Raw genomic sequence first — 15452 nt, 5'->3', positions numbered from 1 at the left:
TATGTATCGATACACAATACAGCTTGCCTCTTGTTAAAAACAAATCGTAAATAATTATGAGGATCGTAGCGGTTTTCTTATATTAACGACTGCGTATTATGTACGTGCCTTCTATAAGTATAATGTGTTTGAAGTTTTGAACACCGTATACAAGAGTTAGGGTGGATGTTCACCAGAGATGTCCAGGAAAATGCACAGTGAACCAAAAATTAATATGCAGCCTATAAGAATTGATTATCGTATGGCATTATTTACGATAAAATGATTAACAGAGCTCTCTCCGTCACTTACTCCATACAATCGTAGTTCCCATTTCATTTGAATATTAAGCAACCAAAGTCCATGAAATTTTGCAGACATAGTCTAGAAACTAATATCTGTGTCTGTGGTGTTTTAGATTTTTCTAAAAATATGTAGTTTTAAAATTACAGGGGCTCAAAGATTTGTATTTTTCTTTAAAAAAAGGCCCAACTTTGTGCTCGTTTTTCTAGACAACGAAGCAATTTAATGAAATTTGGAAAAACCACAGACCTAGAAAATTTAATGAATATTATGTAGTAAAAAAATTATCGTTATATATTTTATATTGTTATAATTATGTGGGAACTACGAAAACCAGAAATTACACCCAGAAATCTTGAAAATTTCGTGCTGTCTCGATTTGTGCAAGCGGGGTGGTGAAGTGCGGGGGACGACACGTGAAACTGACAGAAACGGACAGTCTAAACACACGGGCCACATTTAGACTGCACCCGACTCCAAACTTGTCGATAGGTCTAACTAAATACATTTCAACTTGCGTTAGACGTATGCGTTACCTACTCAGACGTTGCCTGTAGATAAAAATATGTCTCATGTTTGCTGGCAATAGCGCATGCATCAAACCCTGCAAGTTGCAACTCTCTTGCAACCTATTCCTCACGCAATACGCACAGCTTTAATATTATAATTTTTGACAATGTATACTATATGTAATGCCATATCACAGGTCACTCTCTGATTTATTGCTAACAATTTACTTCCAAATGCAAAGAAATCTAAGTGTGTTGAATTCACACTGCCCAATACCAGGACCTTAAATGACATAAATTCATTGATAAATAATCATATGTTGAAAATAAAGGAGAACCCCGTGTTTCTCGGTATAATGTTAGATGCAAAGCTTCTATGGAACACCCACATATCAACACTTGATGGTAAACTCAGCTCTGCTGCTTACACTGTTAGAAAAATTCGACAGGTACTGACGTGGAAACTGCAAAAATTGTATATTTTGCCTATTTTCACTGTATTATGTCTTACGGACTCTTGCTATGAGATAAAGCGGTAGATATTGAGAAAAAAATGTATTACAGAAAAGGACAGGACGTGCAATTTATAATTTAAAACCGCGCGCTGCCATACAATAAAAATATAAGGAAATAAGTACCTTATCTATTATCTTATAGTAGCTTCTAAATATATTTACAACTAGCTAATGCCCGCAGCTTCGCTCGCGTGGATTTAGGTTTTTAAAAATCCCGATCCTTTCATTTCCCAGAACAAAAGTTGCCTCTCCGTAATAGCCCGTCCCCGGGATGCAACTTGTTTCTGTATCACGTAAGAATATTTAAACGGATTATCCTTTTCAAATCCCGAGGGATCACCAGGATTTAGGAATGCAATTTCTTACAGCATCAGGGTTGAGGTCAACGACAAAGTGTTTACTTGGTATAGATACCTTCAATATCAATTAATAATCGACACTTTTTAAATCCCATTAGCTTTAGTAGTCAGGTCCCCTGCAACATCAGGATTGAGGAGTTGGAATCCAAATTTTTTATTGAACAATGTCGCAAACTTTCTTTATCGATTAAAAAAACTACCCAAAATTACGCAGTTAGGTTACCTGCCAAATTTCATGGTTTTGAGTCAACGGGAAGTACCCTAGAGGTTTTCTTGACACACACGACAGACAGAGAGATAGACAACAAAGTGATCCTATAAGAGTTCCATTTTTCATTTTGAGGTACGAAACCCTAGAAAACGTAGGAACGGCATTCCGAACCAGTGGTAAATTTTTCTGACCATCCAAAAACACTTTGAAGTTTACCTAAAAGTTTACAGGAATAAAAATTTATCATTGTATTCCATTCCATTTCATTCTATTCCATTCTGTTCAAAGATAAATAGATAATAAAAATATTTGTCACCGAAACAATAATTTACGATACATCGACCAATATCAATTTTACTGATGACAATCTGACTATTACCAAAGTGAACGACTACTATAATATCTATTATATACGACTAACATAATATGTATTATAAATTGTGTGCCGTTTGCATTCTCACTAGGTTCTCATTAAGTTTGTTTTATTTGGTTAAACTTTCTGGCATTTATATTGTTATGACGTTTAATTGGCAAACAGTCTGTTTATTGGCTGAAACTCAAAAATTCAGCCAATCACAACAAAGAAAATATTGTAATAATGATTGATGCAGCTTTCTGTAATTGAAAACAAAATATTTGACATTAACTTGAATGTGACAGTGTTTTCCGAATAGGGTTGCCAGAGGCCCCGTATTTTACTGGTTACCCCGTATGTCAGGATAGAGAAACCGGTAATTATGAAAATAAAATACGGGGCAAATAAAACTAAATATTTTTAGGGTTCCGTAACTCAAAAGCAAAAAGAACTCTTATAGGATCACTTCGTTGTCTATCAGTCTGTCTGTCTTTCCGTCTGTCCGTCTGTCCATCTGTCCTTCTATCCGTCTGTCATGTGTTCATGAACAAATATTAGTATTTTCAATTTTCAAAGTAAGATAACTACATATATCAAGTGGGTTATCATATGAAAGGGCTTTACCTGTTCATTCTAAAACAGATTTTTATTTATTTTTATGCATATTTTTTTTAATGCATAACAGTTTTTGATTTCTCGTGTAAAATGTCGAAAAAAATACCCGAATCGGAACCCTCGGTGCGTGAGTCTGACTCGCACTTGGCTGGCGAAACCGAACACTGACGTTATGTCCAGTAGAAAGAATATTTTCCTTTTGCGGCAATGCGTAGCCGAAACCCACTCGATATTGATCATGGTCGTAGCCAAGGCGGCGGGGCTTGGTTTGAGGATGTTAGCCTTTTTTTATACAAGTTAGCCCGTGACTTTAATCTTTTCTAGTGGTAAGTGATGATGCAGTCTAATTTCTTGGCCGTTAGGGCCATACTAACCATATAACTAGCCATGACCGAAGCCTCCCACCAGACCAGAAATTTAGAAATGGCGACTGCGCCTGGGAAGCCGTCAAAAACCTAAGCCTAAAATAATACTTACACTATTTCTTGCATTTGCTTACCAATTTTTTTTTGGAAATATATCAAACATTTCGCGCTCACTTCACTCGCGCTTTGAATTTGTATTACTTGGTGTAAGCCCCGCAATTTCGTTTGCATGAATTTAGAGTTTTAAAAATTCCGTGGGGGATTTTCCGGGCTAAAAAGTTTATGTCTGGGATGCAAGTTACCTCTGAATAGTAAGTACCAAAATTTTGGTAAAGAAGATGGGCCGTGAAAGGGTAACAAATAGATAGGCAAATAGATATACTGTCGTATTTGTAATATTAGTATGGATAGGGAGCTTTAAAAATAAAATCTTGCTATGGCTAAACTCGTTTCCCTTTCACTTTAATTCTTTCTGTAATTGAACCAAAAACACTTACGCTCACTGCGCTCGCTCTTTTTTATTGTTGTATTTTATCTCACTGTCAAATTGAAAGGCGAAATTCCACTAACCAGGTAATTAGCCCATAAAGTTGAGCGAATGTTATTTTCCTCATGACAGGATTCAGTTCCGGCCCTGATAAAACCTCTCCCGAAATCGATTCCTGGCTACGGCCATAGTATTGATACTGTGAAGGTGGAATTACAAGTTAAATGTAAATTTAAGTTAAAATGCAAAGATTGTATGCATGAAATGTATAACATTTTGCTTTACAAAACTAGAGTTTTTAAAAGCTATTTAAATAAATAAATCTTTTATTTAAAATCACATTGCAAACACAGTTCACCAATCAAGACACGGCAACATACAGAGAAAAAATACAAAACTTACAAATAAACTGAAATATCTAAATAGGCTTTCCATGCATTTCAGAGAGAACCACCGCCTATTTCTTCAAATACTTCAAATTTTTAAATTTCTTCAAATCTAAACCCCGTATTTTTGATGGTGGTAGCCTGTAAATCAAAAAGAGGCAGGTGGCAACCCTACTTGCCACATGACATTACAGAATGAAAAATTGTTTTCATTACTCGGTAAGCCTACTGCCATAGTTTCACAGAAAGTGTGACGGTAGTTGTGACCTCTGATTGGTCGACTCTCTTTCACTATTTGCTAAAATTGATGATTGCAACAACAATTTTTTCTTTTTTGTAATCAAAAACAGAACACGGACGTCATACAGGTTGACTAATTGCAATCATTTCTGACCGGCTAACATTGTTCCGCTAGTGGCTCAAACTCACTGTCGCAGCAAGAACATGGTAAATTCAGCCAATCACAGCAATTAAAATTGGTTATCACAAATGCACCGATCTAGGAACCGAGAATACACGAACCAGGGCAGATAGAGATGAGAACAATAATATCATACGTAGGAAATCGACGGGGGATCGTTGACAATGATCCTCTTAAATCTTACTTTTTTCACCACCGTCATGTCATCGCCGTAATGTATCGTTGTTAGAGAAGAGTCGTCGACGATAGTTATCACGCCATCCATACTCCTCCATTCAAATATTCAAGCAATGACGCTTTAAACCGCACGACTATTAATAAATTATCATCACGACAGAGTGGGAACGCGGCCTTATTGTCACATCTCTGGTGGACGACCCTCCTTAAACCTCGAATACTCTTCAAATACTCGGAAAGTCGGAACATTGTAATGAACCATACAAGCGATATTTTATAACTGCTTGTCGTTTGTAAATTAAATTACTAAATAATAAAAACCATGTGTCATGTAACGTTACGCCAACGTGTAGGCATACAAAATTCTTTCGATTTCGATTAAGTAATACCTACAAGTCGTTTTCTTCAAACAGATCTCTGGACGTAATTAGCCAAGTACAGATTTGGGTAAGTTATCCTCACCGAATCACTACTAAGTACTAAGCAAGGTTCTCCTCCGACATGATAAGATTATTAGGACATAGCATAGTCTACGACCTGCGGATTGGCAGACTTCACACACCTTTGAGAATATTACGGAGAATTCTCAGGCATGCAGGTTTCCTCACGTTATTTTCCTTGAGCGTCAGTTCCATGCCCTAAATACGTAGTCTGAAACACGAACTTGGAGTCTAACTACCTAGATACCGCAAGCCATCAGTCCAGGCGTACCAAACAGCTAAGCGCCTAATTTTTTCTATTATTCCTCTGTCAATATTATTACTCCTCTTTCCAAATACGAAAAATCGAAGTCTATTGGCTCACTGGCGTTTGGAACTACTTAGTGATTCAAACTCCTAATTTACTCCATTATAAAGCGGATGTCTACATCATAACAGCTGCATGCCTTTCAGCCCGATCCGTTCAGTAGCTTGAGCTGTGAGTTGATAGATAAGTCACTGGTCAGTTACCTTTTCCTTTTACATATAACATTTACATTTACTTTTACATGCGGTATCTAGCTATTCCAAGTCCGTGGTATGAAAATTCCAGTGGTATTAAGGGATGATACTAAGCCGAGTGTGGGTAAACACAGGCACAACAAGCTTACAAACATAATAATATAGGTACGCTTCCGTACGCTTATCATCGAGGTAGTCAGATTAATGGCGATGGGTTTTGGCCGGCCTCCAGTTAAACATTCGAAGCGATTTAAAGCATACAAACACGTATGAAATTTATGGAACCCAGACCGCCTTTTTAATATTTAGCCCTCACTTTATTCAATGTATAAACCATTTCTCGTACGGATTGTTTGCGTTCTCTGAACTTACTATCATAATATCAACACAATAATAAAATTATGTACCTAGATGGTCTTAGATAGACCATGTAGACCATTAGACTCTTTCTATGTAATTGTAGGGGATACTCTCCTGAACTAATAATCCCATTCTGAAAATTCTTCCACTGATAGATAGCCTTTATCGAAAAAAAAGATTCCGACGAATTGAGAACCTCCTCCTTTTTTGAAGTCGGTTAAAAAGGGCTATGGGCTATAAATTATATCACGTGGACGAAGTCGTGGGTATACCTACAACTTTTAAGAAATGCGCATAGACATATTGTGTGTTTTTTCAAACATTTGTTACTACATAGCGAAAAATCGTAGGTCTATGCTACATATAATAGAATTATTAATCTTAACAAAATCTTCGTTAGGTATCTCCAGAAAATCATCATTATATTTATTGGGCAGGGTTGCAACCCTCAGCAATGAGGATTACGAATCTGAGAAAGTGAAAAGCATCTAACAATAAATATTTACTCATAGACACTATTATTGCAGCCCGACAAATCCGCAACTATATGTATATGAAAATACCCAGGTAGTCTGTCCTTAAAACATCAAAGCGACTTTATCGACTGAAGAGCTCGTATAATTTACTAGTATAAAGGCCACAATATTTATAAGGGAATAAACAAACAATAATCCTCCGGATTGTTTACATAGAATGAACTTTTCTTAGCTTATCGGGACAATCTTCGCGTTTGTAACAGAATTCTATCAATTCTATACTCCGGTATCAATTCACGACGATCATGTTCTTACTGCTAAGCGTAACTACTGTGTAGCTCACTGAATTCATGGAATTTATAGACTACATTGTTGTATGTATGAAGGCATAGCGACGCTGTAATGTTTTATAAAATAAATGTAGTCATAAAACCTCACCGCTAAAAAAGGTGAATACAATCTGGAAACTCGTTTTTCACATAAGAAGTTGAATTAATATCAGAACTTTAGATGACCTCAATAAATTGTATTTTTTTATATCCGTCGTACCTCTACCTAAGTCTCTACCAATCTAAGTTTCTACTTTAATACCTAGTAACAATTTCTAAGCACCATAATTAGTAATTACCAATATCAAGGTGGCCCAAAGTAACTCTTAGGCTGAAATCCTAATCCTATCTGAATCCTCAGAATGAGAAGGGTTTAACAAAAGTCTATACGATGCTGGTCATGTGCGAGAATCACACACCTTTGAGAACATTCAGAACTCTCAGAGATGCAGGTTTCCTAACGATGTTTACCCTAGTTAAAGAAAGTGATATTTAATTGTTTAAAACGGATGTACGTATAGAAGCAAGTGATATTTAATTTTCTTCTTGTAGCAAAGTGGAGTCGAAAAGCAGTATCTAGGAAATAATTTGAATGTCATAATATTTTTGTTAATTATATTCACTACAGTCATCTGGGATCTTCATTCAATGAGATGAGGAAGATGAAAGCCAAATGCGCCCGTGACATTGTCAAGGCCGCGGCGGCGTAATGCCTCATTCTACGGTAGGTACTCATCCTATCGTGCAACTGCCACACTAGGTGTTAATTTTGTAACAGAACACTTTACTACGGAATTTTGTCACAACATAAATAACAAGTTCTACATATTTATATATGACGTGAATATACCTACTATAGGGTATATACTACTATAGGGGTGATTTTTCAATCGTCAAATAACTTTTATCGAGGAATAGATTTGACATTTTCTCTATAGGAAAACCGTCAAAATATCAAATTAGATAAAGTGTATTTGACGGTTGAAAAATCGGCCCTATCCTAAACAAAAGTGTTGTACATACCTTTACAACTTCACGAAAGTAAACGCACCTCCTAATTCCGTATCGATGATCCTACCGTGCTCAATGTTGTCATGCGCCTAATCTTTCAACTCTATGAACGAAATTTAAGCTTTATAAACATTGGAAATCACCGAAATTCGTTTCCTGTGAAAAAACATTATGAAAACAATGTGAAAAAGCAATTTTGTTTCTTACTAAATGATGCCCGCGACTTCGGCCGAGTTGATTTTCCGGGATAAAAAGTTGTCTATGTCAGTTTCCGGGATGCAAGCTTTCTCTGTACGAAATTTCATATAAATCGGTTAAACGAATGGGCCTTTAAGAATCCCGTGAGGCTCTTTGATTTTTCGGAATAAAAAATAGCCTATGTCCTTCCCCGAGATGTAAGCTAACTCTGTACAAAACATCAAAATCAGTAAACTGTGACAGACAGACAGATACACTTTTGCACTTATAATATTAGTATGGAAGTAATAATACTGGATAAAATTATATTATCATCATGATCAACCCATATCATATTTAGCACTCACGGATCTTCTCTCAGAACGAGAAGAGCTATGTTCGGTTAAGTTCAGTACAACCGTTTTTTTTTTTACTAGCTTAATTCATCCGTAGTCCTCTAGTGTAGTCACGCAGTGCATCGAAAATTACATAAGCGTCAAGCGAATGCGTTCCGTTGCGCAAACGCCGTGTCCGGGTACCGTAACAGCCGCGGACAATCCGGAATGCCGAACGACGCCGAATTGACGCGTTGCCTCATCGCCGTCACATATACCATGTACCCAACTAAATTAATATGAGGTTCACTAGAGGCTATAGTAATAAACTAGCAATAACAAAAGCCTGAGAAAAACTATTATAGTCAATGCAAATACGACAAAATTTTTCTTTTAAAGTTTAATCTAGCAAAAGAAGATTATCTTCCAATCTCATGTTATAGGCCCTATAATATAAGGTAAAGATTCAATGCGTATTTTTTTTTTTCAGATACAAATTAGCCCTTGACTGCAATCTCACTTAGCTGTAAGTGAAGATGCGGTCTAAAATCGAAGCGGGTTAACTTGGAAGTGTAGGTAAAACATAAAAAATATTGAATCGACATTCGGCAGGGCTTTATTACCTAGGGTATATGAAGTTCTCGTCACCAAAATGATTAGGCACTTAAACTTTTTATGGTATTTATTTTCTGTTGACGATGGACGTTTTCTTTATATTAATAAATTATTCAACCCATCGCGCCGGCTCGGCTCACTACTGAGTTCGGGTCTCTCAAAATGAGAAGAGTTTGGCCAAAATCTAGCCAAAATTGGCAAAATCTAAACCTACTTAATCAACTGCAATTATTTATTTTATCTAACGACTTTACCATAACAATTGAGCCGCTACGTAAATATGGATTTACCGATAAATTACTATAAGTTATGGGATCGCTACGCTGGTGCTTCCCGAGTACCGTTAATAGATTCTTTAGCTCGTATAATGGTCAAATTAGTCATCGTCCGTCATGGTATTAACATTGCGCTATTATTTAAGAACTGTTATATAAAATCGGCCGTGATTTTTACGTAGGTACATAGAGTTCTTCAGAGGTTCTTCTAAAGAGCGGTTATCATGAATGCAGCCTGCTATTTACCAGCAAGATCCGTTACGAGGAAATCCTTAGGATTAGGATCAGAGCGACCGACATAATTCAACGAATTAGCCAGCTGAAGTGACAGTGAGCAGGCCACGTCTGCCGCAGAACTGATAGCCGCAGACGTGTTTCGGTGTGGAGACCACTTATCAGCAAGTGCAGTGTAGGACGACCACCAACGCTGGACTGACGGACGACCTTAAGAAGATAGCGGGAAGTGGGTGAATGAGAAAGGTGGAGGATCGTGTGTAGTGGCGAGCTCTTGGGAAGGCCTATGTTCAGCAGTGGACGCAAACAGGCTGATTGATTGATTTACCAAAATATTAACGATCGCAATCACATCCGTTGATACTTGTTCACTCAGATGTTGCCTAAGTTACCTTTACTGAGTGATCCTGTGTCTAAAAATACCAATACATATATTCTTGCCCCCGCCAGGAAGCCATCTCTTCCATCCAATTTACGCCCCAACGAAAATACCCCGCAACTTAACCTAATTACTTTATGCAACTTCCTCTTGCACGTGCATATCGATTTATTTCTTGGTATTTTGAAACACATGCTATAAATGCATTTTATTTCATTTTATTTCATTTCATTTTATTTCATTTCATTTTATTTTATATTTTATTTTTTTGGCACAATACACAATATACAAAACTTTGACTATAATATTATTATTTTAATTACTTCAATTATTTTAATTTTACATTATTTTATTTTATTTTAATTTTAATTTACGTAATTTAATTTAATTTGTATAAAATTATGGACAATTTATACTGTCTGAAATAAAATATTTTTATTATTATTATTTATTTAAATGGATGGTACCTACCTACCCAAGGAGCGCCTGGTAGGCTATTTCGGCATGATATGATCAAGCGGGATCTTTCCGTGTTCACTGAGCCAGCAGGGATTAGTCGGGCTGATGACAAGACGCCTGATCGATTGACGCTGGTTCCCTGGAATCGGGGACGGACCCCTAAATGTGGGACGCAACGCACATTGACACATTGGCCCATTGTCAAATCAGGGAGACAACAACAAGGCCACTCAAGACTGGGAGCAGCAGTAACAATCTAAATTGGTAAGCAGCGCTAGTAGGTATGCCTCTCTTGAGAGTTACTCCTTTGTGCTCTTTTTGTCAACGGCCGTGGAGACGCTTTCAATATTTCTTTTTTTTAATTGAAAAGTTCAGATAATTATAAGTGTAGTAGTAGGACCGCTGTTTATTTTAATTTAATTACTAAAACCCAAATCAAGTAAGAGATTTTAATATTCTACCTACAATATACTTATATTTTCATTGCCAATTTGCAATGATTTCTATTACAGTATTGATTGCATAAAGATCAGATTAAATATGCTTGGCTCGGCTAAAGCTCTTAAAAGCTAAAAACAAAAGTTTTAGCACGTAATCGAGTATGAGGATATGACTATCAAAGCGTTACATGAAGGCACCCGAGGCAAACTTTAAACGATATTTTAAACAAAGGTGTTAAAATATCTTGTAATCGGCGGAAACCCATGGTTCTATAACTCTTTAATCATCGATTTACATAATAAAATCTCGACTGATCGTTGTAAATTACGCTGTTTCCGGAGACGACTCTCCGGTGAGGCGGAAAAAACATTTCGTGTGCAAGATGGTTCCTAATGATGGCACGCGATCATCGGAAGCTGTGTATCGTAATAGTTTTATTATAGCCATATTATAAATCATTATTAATGCTTAAAAAAAACACAACTATGTAGCTCGCGCGCACACATTGAGTTTGAATCACACTTCACACTAATATTATAAAGGCGAAAGTTTGTATGTGTGTGTGTGTGTGTGTTTGTGTATGTTTGTTACTCCTTCACGCATAAACTACTGGACGGATTTGGCTGAAATTCGAAATGGAGATAGATGATATCCTGGATTAGCACATAGGCTACTTTTTATCCCGGAAAACCAAAGAGTTCCCACGGGATTTCGAAAAACCTAAATCCACGCGGACGAAGTCGCGGGCGTCAGCTAGTGTAGTAATATATGAATAATTTAATAAGTATATCACGGGCTTTAAACCAATAAGCCGGGCGTATAAACCAAAATGCAAATCTCATTTTGTGCTATTCGATTCCAGTATTAGCGAGAGACAGCCTCTATTATAGTAAGCAACTTTATAGTATAACTTATTACGATTTTTGACGTACGTACATAATATTATTGTTACAACTACAACTTATCTATCTAGTTGTACGGATTGTATTCATCTGCAGATACGCCTCTATGCTTGAATTAAAGTGCACAATATTTTCTTAACAGGGCTCTCTCCGTCACTCGTTTCATACAATCGTAGTTCCAATTCCAGTATTGCAGCTGTCATTGATGTTTTACAAGTTGTCGTCGTCCACTATTCGACGGAGCTCTCCTGCAAAGATCTTTGCAGATCACGAGCTAACATTGCTACTGTATAAACAACTAAGTACCTCGAATTGTAATAACCTATTTTTTACATTTTTATCGATGCAATGGTTCTGCATTTCTGTAGTGACATAACCATTGGACCCAAAAAACCGACCCATACAAAAAATACAATGTACAAAAAATTGCACTAAAAATATTTTCCTCCCACGACATCTCGGCCAAATTATATTTTTCGTAGCGTAACATCATTTGTGTATAAATCACACTTTCTAAAACATTGTTCGCACAGAAACAATGCTGCGTGAGAGGAGAGCACGCAGTGACGACCTCCCTTGTGCACTCAGAGCGCTGTGGCTGTGGTCTTATAAGTGAAAGGTGCCAGGTTCGATTCCGGGCAGGGAGAATTTGGGAATTTATAATTTGTAGTCTCTGGTCTGGCCTGGTTGCAGGCTACGACCGTAGTCAGTTACCACCCTACAAGCAAAGCCGTGCCGACAACTGGTTTCGTAGCGTTCCGGTGCGATGAATTATTATAGAAACCGATAAAGGTTTTAATAAAACTGCCATATCCCTTCCAAGCTAGCCTGCTTCCATCTTAGACAACATAATCACTTACCACTAGGTGAGATTGCAGTCGAAGACTAACTAGTAATAGAATTTAAAATATCCTACTTATATATTTTTAAGAATTGCAAGATTGCAGCAATCACGGCCACATGAGTCAGGGCCGATCATGGGACACAACATTGGATCACACTAATCGTCTTCGGAAAAACGTCTTATCACACTAGCGTTTATTTATTACCTATTTCTTGAAATATAACGTCCAGCCTATTAGATAAAACATCAGCATCATTACTTTACCACCAGGTGAGATTGCAGTTATAGGCTAACTAGTAATGGAATTTAAAATATCTCATATATTGTTAAGAATTGCAAGATTGCAGCAATCACGGCCACAGATCATGAGTCAGGGCCAAGCGTGGGGCACAACATTGGATCACACTAAAATCGTCTTCGCAAAAGCGGCATATCACACTAGCGTTTATTTATTACCGATTTCTTGAAATATAACGCCCAGCCTGTTAGATAAAACTCAAATTATATTTAAGACTTTTTATGATAAAAACTGTATTCTTAAGTGAGTTCTACGGGTTACCTGAGTTTGAATTAAATAGCGAATGAATAACTTGAGATTTAGTGTTGAAAGTTATCTTCTCCTATTCTTTTTTACTGACAACTACTACTGAAACTGGAGTAAAACAAAGACTAATTTCAACTACATTCTATTTGTTAACTTCTTGAACACACACTTAAGTAACAATTTAGTGTTAACTAGCGACCACCCGCGGCCTCACTCCCCTGTGAGTTTCATTCCTTGTCTACATTATAAAAGGACTATGCACAACTTTTAGGTCAAAGCGTTCGGGATCGGCGACAATGATTTCATTTCAGTTACAATTTTACTTAAGCTTCTTGTTGTACTTAAATATACAATTCATAGTTCTTAGGAAACCTGAAAGGAAAAGAGCAAACACGCACTTTGATAGCACTTTGAATGATGATGATTGAAACACGATTTACTCACGCGCACGGTCGTAACGCGTCAGTGTTACAGACAGTAAAACAAGTTTTTATTACCAATTTGCGGTTAGCTCCATGGCCATGAGTCATTGATATAGAAAGAAATCTTTCCTGATTCGGTTCTGAAGAGGAAACGAGAGACTAACTATTTTTAATAAGACAAAAAATAATCGGCTGCACCTTGATGATTCATATAACGAGAACGTAACTCTTCAGAATATTTAGTCCTCTTGACTAAGCGACAATATAGGACTATTTTATTCCCACTAGTTCAACTCTTAAAAGAATTTAGACGCAGTTGAATTAGTGGGAAAAAAGTCTCACTATAGTTCAACGGTTGAACTAATAGGAACGAGTCCAAATCAATATCGTCAGTTACGATTGGTATTTAACAGATCTTTTACCTAAAACCTAGAATACTTATTACGCTCTTTCCCGCTAAAGGATCCTAAGAGAAAATAAAATATGATTGATACTTTGTTTCCCCTCGTTGTACGCCTTTCCGTCTTAATAAATAAACGATTCATGCACTGTCCAGGCCACACTTTTTTTTTATTGCTAAATAAGCCGATACACAAGGGGCATTACTAATAAGTTTGTCGAAACGACTCTTTTTACTTTTAAGTAAAAATTTAAAAGAATAGAAGCGGGAGGAGCTGGGGTGACTTGGTGAATTTCCATGATATACCTAGGTTTAGTCTAGGTACTAGAATAAACAAGCCAATAAAAAGTTTGTTATTCGCTTGTTTATTTGTTTTGACTGCTATCAACCTGCAATAAGTTCTGCACTTGGAAAAATAGGTTATCTTTACTTAAAAAACTGAAAATAAAAGATAAAATAAGTTATCGCGAACTTCAACATCTTGCAAACAAAACAATCAAAAGCAAAGAAGGAAATATAGCAATTAAAAGTTTTAACAAGCAACCGTGAAAATCACGCGTGCCTTCCACGCACGACTATGAGTTTGTAAACACAGGCACGTGGTTATGCATGCAACCACATGCAATAAAGCTAAAGTCGCCTTCTTTTCTGAGTTTTTCGGATTCGTCCACTATTCATGAAGATACACACAATATTATGTCTACCGCTGTTGTTTGACAGCTACAGTTGTGTGGCGATCGCAGTCACTGCTGATTTGCTTAATTCAACCAATCAGCAAATCCAGCTCAGGGGGCTCATGACTAAAATAATTTAAACAGTACATATTTAAAATCAGTCCAGTGCGAGTCGAACTTGCACACAAAGGGTTCCGTACCATCGTACAAGAAATAACACTTCTAATTTTTCTAATTTGCATGGTAATTTCTAACCGCCAACCCAAAAAGAGGGGTGTTATAAGTTTGACGTGTGTATCTGTCTGTGCCATCGTAGCTCCTAAACTAATGAACCGATTTTAATTTAGTTTTTTTTTTTGAAAGGTGGCTTGATCGAGAGTGTTCTTAGCTATAATCCAAGAGAATCGGTTCAGCCGTTTGAAAGTTATCTTCTCTTTTCTAGTTACTGTAACCTTCACTTATCGGGAGGTGTTATAAATTTTAATTTACACTTGTATTAGTTGTTATTTAAGCGGCAATAGAATACACACTCTGTAAAAACTTCAATTCTCTACCTATTACGGTTCATGAGATACAGCCCGCTGACAGGCAAGCGGACCGGACGGTCGGATTGATAACAGCAGAGGCAGGAATAGGATCTCGTTGGCACCCCTCCGTAGCTGTATAATTCCAGTTTTCACTTAAAGCTTTCAGTGAAAATCTGCGAATCTCCGCATCGTGAGCTACCCTTAAAACTCCAGAATATTAGACTTAGGTAATCCTGATTTGCAATATTCACTGATGGTAGCAGTGAATGCAGCGTATGGGAACCTACTATGTAGTTACTTGTTGATGCGCGTGTAAGTTCAATGAAGTAGGCACTGACCATTATTGTGTTCGTACTGCAGGGCTATTGATATCACTCACGATAGTTTAAACACTACAATGCTAGTAAAAACGAACGCTAGACAGG

The sequence above is a fragment of the Maniola jurtina genome, chromosome 14 (genome assembly GCF_905333055.1).
Source record: "Maniola jurtina chromosome 14, ilManJurt1.1, whole genome shotgun sequence".
NCBI classification, from domain to species: domain Eukaryota; kingdom Metazoa; phylum Arthropoda; class Insecta; order Lepidoptera; family Nymphalidae; genus Maniola; species Maniola jurtina.
The sequence above is the reverse complement of the archived record's forward strand: the minus strand, read 5'-3'. Positions refer to the sequence as shown.